This window comes from Anas acuta, chromosome 1, assembly GCF_963932015.1.
Source record: "Anas acuta chromosome 1, bAnaAcu1.1, whole genome shotgun sequence".
NCBI classification, from domain to species: domain Eukaryota; kingdom Metazoa; phylum Chordata; class Aves; order Anseriformes; family Anatidae; genus Anas; species Anas acuta.
The window spans coordinates 54576223-54588674 of NC_088979.1; the positions used below are offsets into that span (position 1 = coordinate 54576223).

Genomic DNA, 12452 nt, shown 5'->3' on the forward strand with positions numbered 1-12452 from the left:
TAAACATTTTAAGTCTGGAGCAGCTGCAAGTTGTTTATAAAATCCATAGGTAAATCTACACTTATATATCTTTGGAAAAGAATTAGATGTGTTATTATTTTATAGGATGACCTTAACATATTTAAGGTACAACCTACAAACCTTTGTATTTATACAGGACAGCCCAGTAAGAAAGCCAACTAGGTGGCAAATATTAGAAGTCCTCTACATAGTCAGAAAGCTCTTCCCCAGGCTTAAAGAAGTCAGGCTATCAGCTAAAAAAATATTCCCAAATCATAAAAGAAAAAACAAGACAAAAATTGTTGCACAGGATACCTGCAGTCATATAGGACATTAGGAACAGATACCTCTTAAAAGGTCTGACTGTCAACTACACTCTCCAAATCCACACCCCTAGACAAAATCTGCTCAGCAAATACATAATTCACTTTTACCAACAGTCTACTCTACTCACAAATATTCTCATAAGAAAAAAAAAATTGGCAAGAAAGTTCCTCCTCATGTTTCCAGCCACATTGCTAGAGGCTTAGTGGGTTTCAGATAATGTTTACTGGAATAAGAACAAGAAAAGCAAGACCTATAGCTCAGCTTCCCTATGGATGATCTAATGGGGTGGGGAGCAGAAGTCACCCCTGAAAAGTTTGCTTTTATAAAAAATAAATAAAAAAGCTAACAGCTAACATGGGATTACTGTGTTTACAGTTCTGATTTCAAGACAAACAACTGTTCGTTTCCAATTCATCTCCCTACTAAATAATAATTCTACAGGCATTTAGAAGTGTATACAGATATAAAAGATATAAAGAAAGACAGCTGTGCTATGTTTAGGTGGCATCTCTGACAGGAATAAAAAAATCCAAAAGATCTATTTCACAGGAGAATGAAATGCAGCATTTTGTTTCTGTGGAACTTTCCTCAGGTAAAGCTCTCTAGAAGTCTAAACACACAAAGAATTAGGTGGAAATATCTGGGTATAAAATTAATTATTTGGAGATACATTAAAAAAAAAAAAGTATTTTAAAACTATGTGGAGCAAGCATATGGTTTTCTTCTCCCCTCCTCCCCCCAACTTTATCTTTAAGGATCGTGCATTGAGAAAAGCTCAAGTTTTGAATCTCATCCAAAGTATGGAAGACAAAACAAGGGATGGAGGGGAGCATACGTCTGAGTACAAACCCAGGAAGCATAAAGTGTCTTTTTGCCTTACACTGAGGGCAGAAATGGACAAGGGTTACTGACAGAGATGTGTAACTTCACAAATCTTAATGGGGCTCTGCAACCAGCTGATGAGGCCTCAGGGAGTTCTCAAAAAGATTTTCATGAAGGAGTCATGAACAAAAACCTTTAGGAGATGGTAATGCTGTACTGAAGATTATTACCACGCTGGGGTGCAGGGCTGATGAGCGTATTTTGTCTGGGGAGCATTTCTGAGGCGCTTACCTCCTTTGAAGTCTCTTGGCGTCAGGATGAATGCTAGCTGTCCTCGGGCTGCCATCCCTTTGAGGGGAGGGAGATACAGATGAGCCCAAAGGTTCTCTTCTAAACACAAGTCCTTATGCAAGCTGGCCAAAAGGTCCCTGCAATCAAAGAAATCATTGTGGTTTTGCATGTGGCGCATTTATGTCCTTTAATCAAGGTTTGTCAGCCATCTAACGTTCAACCACAAAGGAAAAAATAAATAAACGCATCTGCCAGGTAGCCAACGCAGAACAGAGACTAAGGAGAAAGAAGAATTGTTGGACACTGGGTACTCCACGAAAAACACAGGCAATGTGATTTTTCACACTAAGCAGAACAGCACCCTCAGGGGACAGTATTATGTATGTATAATTGTATAAAAAAATGCTATTTGCCTTTGGAATCATTTTCCAACACAATGGAATTCCTGCCTTGTTCAGATCCCAAGGAAAAGAGAATTGTCATTTTTAGACATGAGGACTAGTCAATGCATCCTACAACCTAACACAGCAGTCACTCTTCAACCATGACCTCTTGCAGATACCATGGCAGTATACAACTGATCCTGAAATGCATTCTTTTTGCTGTACACTAGTCTAACAGCTTGCAGAGCCCTTGCTAGAGGAAAAAAAGGAAAAAAAACAACAATGAAAGTTCTGTCGCACTGATAAAAGATCCCTTTTGCACAACATTTAGAGTTAGCAGACTTGTGTTAGCATCCCAACATGCTAGAGCCACGAGCTCCATGTTTCCCTTCGCCTGAGTCATCCCTAACAGTGTCCATATTCTCAGGCTCCTTGGCGTGTTTCCTGGGGACATGCCCTTCCATCACAGAGCAGCATCCTTACAGCCCAGCTGTCACAAGCCTGGGCTTGTCATACTAAGCACATGATTCCCCAAAGCCCCAAGCTGATGGGCAACCTTAGCTCACACCAAACCCAAACTGTGCTGTAGTAAAAGCAAACAGACGCATAATTCTTGTGGCGGCTGCAAAACCGGTTCCTAGCTAATAAGCACAAAAAACTTACACAAGTAGAGAACTGCTCACATTTCACTTTCTAAAGCAGTGGGTAACCACTTCTACAGAACACTGCACAGCCTGGGAGAAGACCTCACTGGGAGCAGCCCTGCAGGGAAGGACGTGGGGGTGCTGGTGGCCAAACAGCTCGCCACAAGCAGCAGTGTGTGCCTGCAGCCCAGCAGGCCGACTGCGTCCTGGGCTGCACCCCCAGAGGGGTGGCCAGCAGGGAGGGAGGGGATTGTGCCCCTCTGCTCTGCTCTGCTCTGCCCTGGGGAGGCCACACCTGGAGGGCTGCGTCCAGGCCTGGGGGCACAGCACAAGGAGGGCGTGGGGCTGTCAGAGCGGGGCCAGGGGAGGGCCATGAAGGTGCTCAGAGGGCTGGAGCACCTCTCCTGTGGAGACAGGCTGAGAGCTGGGGATGTTCAGCCTGGAGAAGTGAAGGCTCTGGGGAGATGTCACTGCAGACTTTCTAGACTTAATGGGGGCTTATAAAAAAGACAGAGGGTGACTTTCTACACAGAAAGGTAGTGATACAACAAGGAGAAATGGTTTTAAACTAAAAGAAGGTACATTTAGGTTAGATACCTGAAAGAAGTTCTTCACTGTGAGGGTGGTGAGGCCCTGGCACAGGCTGCCCAGAGAAGCTGTGGGTGCCCCATCCCTGGAGGTGCTCAAGGCCAGGCTGGATGGGGCTGTGGGCAGCCTGGGCTGGTGGGAGGTGTCCCTGCACATGGCAGGGGGGTGGGACTGGGTGGTCTTTAAGGTCCCTTCCAACCCAGACCATTCTGTGGTTCTATGAACACTAAGTGTACAGGAGTCCATACTCTTCCATTTTGCACTCATCTATAGCCAGTTTCCCTCTTACCTCTTCAAAAGTGGGGGTGGCAGGTGAAAAATCACGTTGCTTACACCCATTACACTTTTAACAGTTAAGCTTTTTTATCCCCTAGCGCGGCTGACAACAGTCATTCCCTTCCTCCCTGTCCACCAGGCAAAAAACTACTTCATAACCATGCCTACCCAGTCCATACTTAGTGGGAAAGAAATAACTCCAATCTGTGGTAGATCTTTTCCCAAAGATCAATGAGTGAGTGATCCATAATCAAATCATAATCTATACGGAGCTGAATTTTAGAGAGAAGACCACCAAGTGATTATTAATACTCGACAAAGTCCCAAAATAAGAAATTGAAAGCAAAAGTATGTCAACATTAGTTTGCAGAATTCATTCTTCCAGGCAAACTGCATTATAACAAAAGCAAAACTATCAAGTCAACTTCTTCGCATCCAATGAATAAAAAGGAACTAGCTAAAAAAAAAAAAAAAGAAAAAAAAAAGATCCACCAAAATGCCACCCTACTTGCATATAAGTATCTTAAACCTATTTCACTGCAATAGCTGCTATCAGTTACACTCCGCTTTTACAAATTACCACCTGCTCTGGACCAGAAACAGACTTCCAAGAGAAAAAATGAGGCACCCAGGAACCCCTTCACCTCCATTGTCCAGAAAACAATTTTTCTAATGCTTCCATCTGTTCATGCTTACCACTAAGTCAAATTAAATTGAAAATAAGAGGTACAACTCAAGTTTTCTTCTACTTTGTAGAAATATCAATTCACCCATCAGTTTAATCCTTCCTACCACTTGTGTGTACAACCCCCCAGATCTTTTGCATCCCTGCTCTGCAGCCTCTAAGTCTTTATTTCTCTTTTCCTTTTCACTGATGCATTCACATTATTACTGAACCCCACTGCTCCTTTTACAGAATATTCATAGGCCTATCCTTTTTCTAAACCCTTAGCTACTGATGAAGTTGTATTTATCAGCCCTAAAATTGGCTGGGATCTTCAACCCAGGCTTCTGCCAAGCTTATTCCTCCAATCCCTGTAAAACACGTAATTTCCACTTTCCCTCTCAAACAACACTTCCTTTGGCCTCTAATTACTGCTAAAACCACCTTCTATTCACACCCCTCATTTCCATTTTGCCTTCCTCCCCGTGTTTGCATTTCCTTTGTACAAATTGCTGTTTCAAGGAGCTGTTAGAGAAAGCAGAGCAGGAAAAAGCCTCAGACCTTTTTAATAAGCCTCTCCAAAATGACCTTTTCCCCCCCCCCAACTGTTGTTACGTAGTAGGCTTAAGAATTTCTTAGTATGGTGAAAAAAGCGGGGGGAAAAAATAGAGAAACAAACCTTAAGAGCTTAGTTGAAAACACTGGTTCCTGAAACATCACAGTTCTTTTCATCAGAACTAACACAGCACAAACCTATTTATTCACTGTGGGACTTTCCTTGAGAAGTTCACTATTTCTGAGTTTCTAAGCTACTTTTCAAATAACAGTTTCTGATAGCTATACATTCAAGCATTTTAATATGTTTATTAACTTGTTCCGTAACGTGCCATGATGTTATTCCTTTACACATGGGAAGAATGTGACATTTTTCCTTTTACACAACCGCCTCCATTCGAACCACATGAAGACCTAAGCTTCATTTGGCCTGAAGAGCTGTACAAATGCCCAAAGTTATTGAAGGAAAAGAAAATTTACTGAGCAATAAAAACTGCCTAGTGTTAACACTGAAGATATGACAAACATAATAACTATTATGACACAAGATTATGGTGGAGAGAAGTTTATAATCAACATGGCAAACATTCTATAGGCACCCAAGAACATAAGATCAATATAGATTGGTGGTCATCCTCCAGGAGACCTCTTTGGGCAATACACACACCAGCATTACTGCTGGCTGATTAAAGAGATTTCATAAATAATGAAGTGGCAGTGTGTGTCCATAAAACAGCCTACGATCTCCTCCACTACCCCCTATTTTAAAAAAAAATAAAATAAACATTAGTTTTGCCTACTCACTGAGCTGAACCTCTTCACTCAAAGTGCAAAAAGGTGCTGGTGCTAGAGCGAGGAAGCGGCGAGTCACAAGGCAGAGCTGGATTTCCCCTTGCAGCAGCAGACGAACAAAGCTCGCACCTAGATGCCATAATAACATTCCCTTTTCAGATATCTCACAGGCCAGCAGTTACCACACACCACAAAAGGACGTATGTCAAGCAATGTTATACGCTGTTAAAAAAACACTGCTAAGTCATCCTGATCTGTATGGCCAAGCTAAATATGAGGCTTCCTGTTACAGCTTCAACAAGCAACAAAGCTTGTTACCAAAAAAAGTGATCCCTCTCTCCCTTAGCCTCCCAATTTTGGGCTCACCCCCTCCACCTTTTTTTGCCTTGAATCCACACCACCTGTCTGGCTAATCCGTAAGAGGTGATTTTGGAAGGGGTGGAACCTGAAAGCAGGATGGGAATGAGATGCTGTTGCTGCTTATTTCAGCAGCAACCAGCTGTGAGACCAGCCTAAAAATAGGTATCAAAATGTGAAATTATGGAGCTTTCAAGGGTTATCACAACAAGCACGACACATATAACTTCCAAGAGACAGTATTTTACATTGAGCTTTCTAAAATTTGATTTAAAACAACATGGTTAAGTACCTAGCTGTTGGACAACATGAAATACAGTTATTACAAATTCTCAGTTTGCCTTCAGATATACTAGTGATGCCTCCCAATCTCAATAGGCCAGTACAGTAAGAATTATTTACCCATAAAAGTGTTGCAGTTCAGAAACGATTACAAACAGGAAAAATTCTTGAAGTCACTATGTACTAGATAGATTTTTTCACAGATTCAGAAAAAAATAGTATCTACATTAGATTCCAGAAATAAGAATCTCTTGGACCACTGAACATAGTGGAACAAAAAAATTGAGTCGCAAATAGAAATAATATCTTTGAATAAAGACAATGCAAATGAGCAACTCCTTTCTCTTTAAAGAGCACAAGAACAGGCTACAGGCAAACATTCAAGTAGCAAAGACTATAGGCAACTAAAGTTCAGACTTGCAAGGTAATCATCTCTGAAATTTGAAGGGAGCAAACTATTTTCAGTGTGAACAGGGCCTCGGCATAAAACCACCCATGCTAGAAACAGAATGTACAGGTTCTTTCATAGACTCTTGCTTTTGTCTTATTTATGGCTGTTATGGGCTGTGTTAATGGAAGCTTTCAACATCTTCTTTAAATAGGTACTCCACCCAGACCTGAAAGCCTAGCAGAACTGTTCCAGAAACTCCCTTCTATCTCCATCAGGGCTGTTCAGGCAGATGGCATTTTTTCATTTTTTCAGGGGTTTTATGAGGGGCTTTGGAAGGAAAGCAAGAATACCTGTACAGGAACTGCCTCACGTGGAGTCGTGCCTCATTTTGTTCCTAACACACTCACTTAGGGTCACATCAGTTCAAAAATGCTCATAAATGTTAAAGCAAGCCAGTTAAAGCTGTAAAGCAAAAGGATGCTGACATAAAACATGTTAAAGTCACATATAAACACTTGCATTCAACATTACGTTATGTAAATAGCCATGGCAAGAATATTCAACATATGCACTCCGAGTTTACTGAGGTATGCAAGCTTTTGCCTTCCCTTTAAAAAAGTGCACGTCATTTCTAGATGTAATTCGCTTAGCTTGGCCATTTACCCACGGCATCCTGTCCTATTTTGGTACAACAGGTTAGAAAGCACTTCATCAAGCACTTCAACAAGGGTAAGTTTCCATATGTCCAGATAAGCCATTTCGCAACCTTCTTTTGGATAAAAATCAAGGCTGAACTTCAGCCTGTCCCTGGAATATGGGCTTTCCAGACCTCAAACTGTTCCTGAAGCTCTCCATTGAACGCATTCCAGCCCCGCAGTGAACTGGACATTGTTATTTCAGGAATCACTGATGCCATCTTCACTAAGGCCCTAGCCAATACGTGATTTATTTTGGCTTAGCTACAGCGTTACTTACGGACCTCACGTTCATCTGACTGTCTAAAATAAACTATACCTTACTTTCAGAATCACTGCTTTTCAAAAAATATATACTCCTAGACTTCATTTACCTGAGTGTGTTGTTCTACAGAGCCCAGTTAACCAAACTTCATAGAAGTGGCACGTTTTATTTCAAGGCTATATTGTGTCATTCATAAAAGTTAACCAGCAGCTATTTTCTGTTTTCTTGCCGTATGTATGAATGACAGTTTGACTTAGAGCTGTAATTGTAGTATAACAAGACATAGAAGTAACTACTGGTGCAGGTATAAAGTAAAAGAAAAATCATCAGCAGCTAGCCTTTAAGACTCTTACCACTGTCAGTTCTTTTTATAGATTTCTTTTTTAATCATTCTTAAATAGTTTTACAGAATGCAAAGCTTTCCAGGTAAAAAGAAGGAGGAAATAAACCAGAAGTCTGGGTCTCACTGGATCCAGTTTAAGCAGTTCAAAAGAGGGCATCTCCAAAGCTATAATGCATGCCAGAAAAATACATCTGAAAGAAAAAAACATGACCTTAGAGATTTTTTTCTAAATACATTATAGAACTAGGTAAATATTGGTTTTCTATCACTAGTATCTGTTTATATTGAATGCTGAAACTACTTAGTGATCATTTGCTCTATCATTACATTCATCTGTAGAGAAGTCTATGACAGGGACTAAAAGACTACATATATATATGCATATATATATATACACACATTATATATGTACGTATACATACATGAACATGTACATCTCAGTTTTTATCCATATATTAAGCTTGGCTTTGAGTAACACACATATATGAAAAGAAAAAAAAAAAGGGGGGGGTGGCCAAGATTATCCAAAACTATTCCTCAATCATATAAGGACAAAATAACAGAAACTAATGCATTTCTAAGTAGTAATCCAAGACAAAATAAATACGAAAATATTATGAAGTTACAATAAAACAATGATTAACGTTACTAACACAGCTGAAGAAAAAATTTCAGAAAGGCATCTCCATCTTGGAATTAAAACAGATTCCAAACAGCTTGGACTGAACAGGACAAGAGGAGCAACTTTAGAAGCAAATCTAAGCTCTTGAAAAGCTGGTGAAGCAGAGGAAGATGCAGTAAGCAGAGCTGGCTGGCTCCTACAGAGAAAGAAGTTTTGGAATAAATGGCACAGCAATACTTCTAAAAAGATATAGTACAGCAAAACTCAGAAGAGATGGAAAATAACTTTAGATAATTTAAAAATAAGAAGATTGACAAGAAACGCAGAGAATCCTTACTCCATTACAAAGGAAGCAGTGGATGCTGTTACCTAAAATCTAAAGAAGGCAACAGACCAAGCCAGGTTTCATAAATTAGTTCTGTAAGGATCTAAAATGAGCTATACTCCTCTGTATGGAGCATTTAATCAGATCACAGACAGAGCAGATGAACCTTTCATTTGGAAGAGATTAAAGAACAGATATGGCCCCCACAGCAGAGAGAATGGAGTCATTGCCCACTTCATTAGGCCTACTTCATAAAGGAGCACTGATACAGGTTTTTAACACACCGTGGCAGATATGGAGTCAGTCCCTTTAGATATACACACCCATATAAACCATGTTGCTGTGATATGCTCCAAGAGCAACCATCTAATTATTTATGACCTCCTGTAACAGATAAAAACCCTTTGTGCTAATAGAAGGGGCATACGAACATACCATATTTTGAAGTGTGGCCTTCGTACTTGCATTTCTGTTTTATATAAAGACTTCGGGGTTTCTGACAAGCAGGCGTTCCTCAAATTAATTTATATTCACAACCCACTTTGTTACTGCTTATAGCTCTATTTAAACAAACTCAGCAATTACACACAAACCTCCAACAATAAAACCTAGAGAGAAAGAAGACTTGCTCCATGCAAGCAGAAAGCTGTTTTTTAAGTCTCACTTTCCATGTTAAAGTTAATACTTCACACATATAGATATGGCTTATTCTCTGGATATAAAAAAAAAAAAAAAAGCTATACAGTAAGTACGTTCCTGAAAAGATGAACTCAAAATATATATTATTTAAAAAAAAAAGTAAGAAAATTTCGCAAGGTACATCACACTGCTCTGAAAAGCATAGCTAAAAAACCACTTTTAGAAACAAGTATTTCTAGGACGCAGCAACTGTCATTAACTCATTAGAAATACCACCCATTTCTAGTTGTACTTCCACATCTGTGTTATTCTGGAGACACCAAAAGCTTGACGAGCTATTCTCACGAACATCACGACACCAGTAAGAGGCCTCAGGCACGCACAGCAATATTATACAAGCCTTCTAAAATTTCAAGCAACAGCTCCCTTAACACACTAGCTTGTATAATCATGTAGCTGAACTGAAGCAGGCATTGAATAACAGAGAACGAAGAGCAGTACAAGAAAGATTTCTCAAAGAAATATGATTCAGATGTTTATAAACTAAAGAAAAACTACCTGAACATTCCAGCTACCTGGAGAATCTTCAAAAATATAAGTTTTCATGGTATTACCATCACGTTAACCACCCTTAATGAAAATAGAGAATACCTTTAAAATGTTTGACAGATTTTAAGAAGATGTCAGAACAGGTCTTCTGCAGCTCCACAAGCTTTCCCTACAAAGGGACATGAAATATTCATCATCGGGTCTGCAGAGTCCCAGATGGGACAGAAACACTTCTTTTCTGGTGCCTTCAAACTGGTTATAACAATATAAATACCAGAAAGTTCTCATAAAAGCTACTTATTCCTACTTAACAATTGACATGGGAATACTTGAGGGGAAAAAAAAAAAAGTTATTACATAATAAAAGACACCTCTTCAGCTCACAAAAGGATGTGTAAGAAACCCGAGGAAACAAAGGCTGATCTGGAGCACAAAGAATAAAGAAAATGAGAGGGAGAGAGAGAGAAAGATAGAGCATAATTGTTATTGGAATCATTATTTGCCTGTCAAATGTAATTCACAGAAAATCAATTTAACGTTTCTCTACAAAAAGCTCCTCTTTCTGCCCATGATCCACCAGACACATGGCCAGTTCTCATCACCCAGCACAGGCTTTAAAGAATAATAATTGCTGCAGTGGCAGGTAATATACCCTAAGATCTCATGTTTTCCTTCTTGATCACTTAAAGGAGTATCATTCTGTGAGGAAAAACCTGATCTCTTTCTTGTAATTAGTGCTAAAATCTCATGGATATTGACAGAATTAAATGATGGTCAGACCTTTCCCTAAATATGGCAATCTCAGCTTGCACAGGCAACGAAGATCTGAAGCAAATAAACCCGGATTCCCAGCCAAGACTATTAACCAATTCACTTAAACATTAATAGGTTCCTTCTTAAGCACATCTATATTAGTGATGACACATCATTGCTACCCAATAATAGATCTGACTCTTACTGCTAATGCAACTGCATAACGTTTCCTTCACAAGATTTCATCACATCGGCATCACCAGAACACCACATGTTAATTTTTGACAGCAGAAATAAAGGTGTTTTTTTTATTTTGAAGACCAAAAGTTCTGTAGCACAAAGTGTCTTGGAAAACAATATAAATTCACAATGAACTGAAGTAGTGAATACGGGTTACCAGCAGGACATTTAGAAAGAGCTATGCTTTCTTTCAGAAGTAACTGAATCTTATACAGCCAGTGTTAGTGCAGTATCTTGGGGAACTACACATCAAGTTGGAAAATTCAGACTACTGCACTTAAAACAGAAAGGACACTATTGCTTTTGCTATCTTCACAAAATTTTGACATTCGCTCAGTTGAAAACTGGACACTGGATTCTCTTTACCACACTGCCACTGTGCTTTGTGAAAACTACTAAGTAGCATTCCCATCAAACTTCAACCCATTTTTCTTGCATTCTAAAAGATCTTGATGTTTCTCCTGTAGAATGAAAAGATTTGAAGCAGGGATACAGTCCAGAAGGAAATAAATAAATCAATTCAATCTCTGCCTTTCTTACAAGACATGCTTCACTACTAAACCTGGACTGATAAGTTTCAAAAAAGTAATAAAAGCTATGATGAAAAATACATTTAATTTACTATACTCAATCATGTGCCTCCTGATGTATCCTGGTTTTGGTTAGGATAGATTTTTTTTTCCCTAGTAGCTTGTATGGTGTTATGATGATAACAGTGGTGATAACACAGTGATGTTTTAGTTGTGGCAGAGCAGTGCTTGCACAGAGCCAAGGACTCTTCTGCTTCTCACACTGCCCTGCCAGCGAGGAGGCTGGGGATACCCCAGGAGCTGGGAGGGGACACAGCCAGGACAGCTGGCCCAGGCTGGCCAGAGGGGTGTCCCATACCGTGTGGCATCACGCTCAGCAATAAATCCGGGGTAAAGGAGGAGGAAGGGGGGATGTTTGGAGTCCTTTCATGGAGCCATTATGCATGAAGAGCTTTCCTGGCTGAGCACCTGCCTGTCGATAGGAAGTAGTGAACGAATTCCTTGTTTGGTTCTGCTTGCCTTACCTGTTAAACTCTCTTTATCTCAATACACAAGTTCTCACACCCTTACCTTTCTGATTCTCCTCCCCACACCACTGGTGGGAAGGGAGCAAGCAGCTGCATGGTGCTAAGCTGCCTACCAGGGTTAAACCACAACACAATGCCTCTGAGACCTGAATTATACATAACTTAAGTACAGTACTGGTGACAGGTTATCGGGGCTGAAACCATTTACAATGCCTTCAGTGATAAACTGTCCAAGCAAACAGGTTCAGAGCACAAGGACGAAAGGACAAACCGTCTGCCCCTTCAGTTAGGCATCTCCTGGATTCAGATAAACAGTCCTTTGTCCTTGCAAACCAACTGGTAATCTCAGAAATCCAGAGATAAAAGGAGTCCCACTTCCAGAACCTTCACATCTTTGCTGATGAAGTAGAATGTTTCCACAAAAGCAGAATGAAATTTAATTTAGAAGTATTTTCTGCCTACTCAATTTCAAACCCTTTCAAGAGCACAGTCTCTTAACCAGCTTGTCAGCTGTTAAAAAAAAAATAAAGAGCTGCCCAGATGGGGGACACAAAGTCTGACCACAGAAATAAAGTAGCACCAAAAGCTTCCA

The 12452-nt window shown here is 40.1% G+C and overlaps 1 protein-coding gene across 3 annotated transcripts in view; it reads right to left on the reverse strand.

Moving 5' to 3' along the window:
* STK24 (serine/threonine kinase 24) overlaps positions 1-12452 on the reverse strand; it is a 51647-nt gene that overhangs the window by 26596 nt on the left and 12599 nt on the right. Inside the window, exon 1 of one of the 3 annotated variants that reach the window (XM_068677419.1) lies at positions 1441-1577. The exons of the other annotated variants lie outside the window; for them this stretch is intronic. The gene's annotated coding sequence lies outside the window, so the exon portion shown is untranslated. Of the gene's footprint in view, positions 1-1440; positions 1578-12452 lie in introns of those variants that run through there. 3 annotated transcript variants of the gene reach the window in all.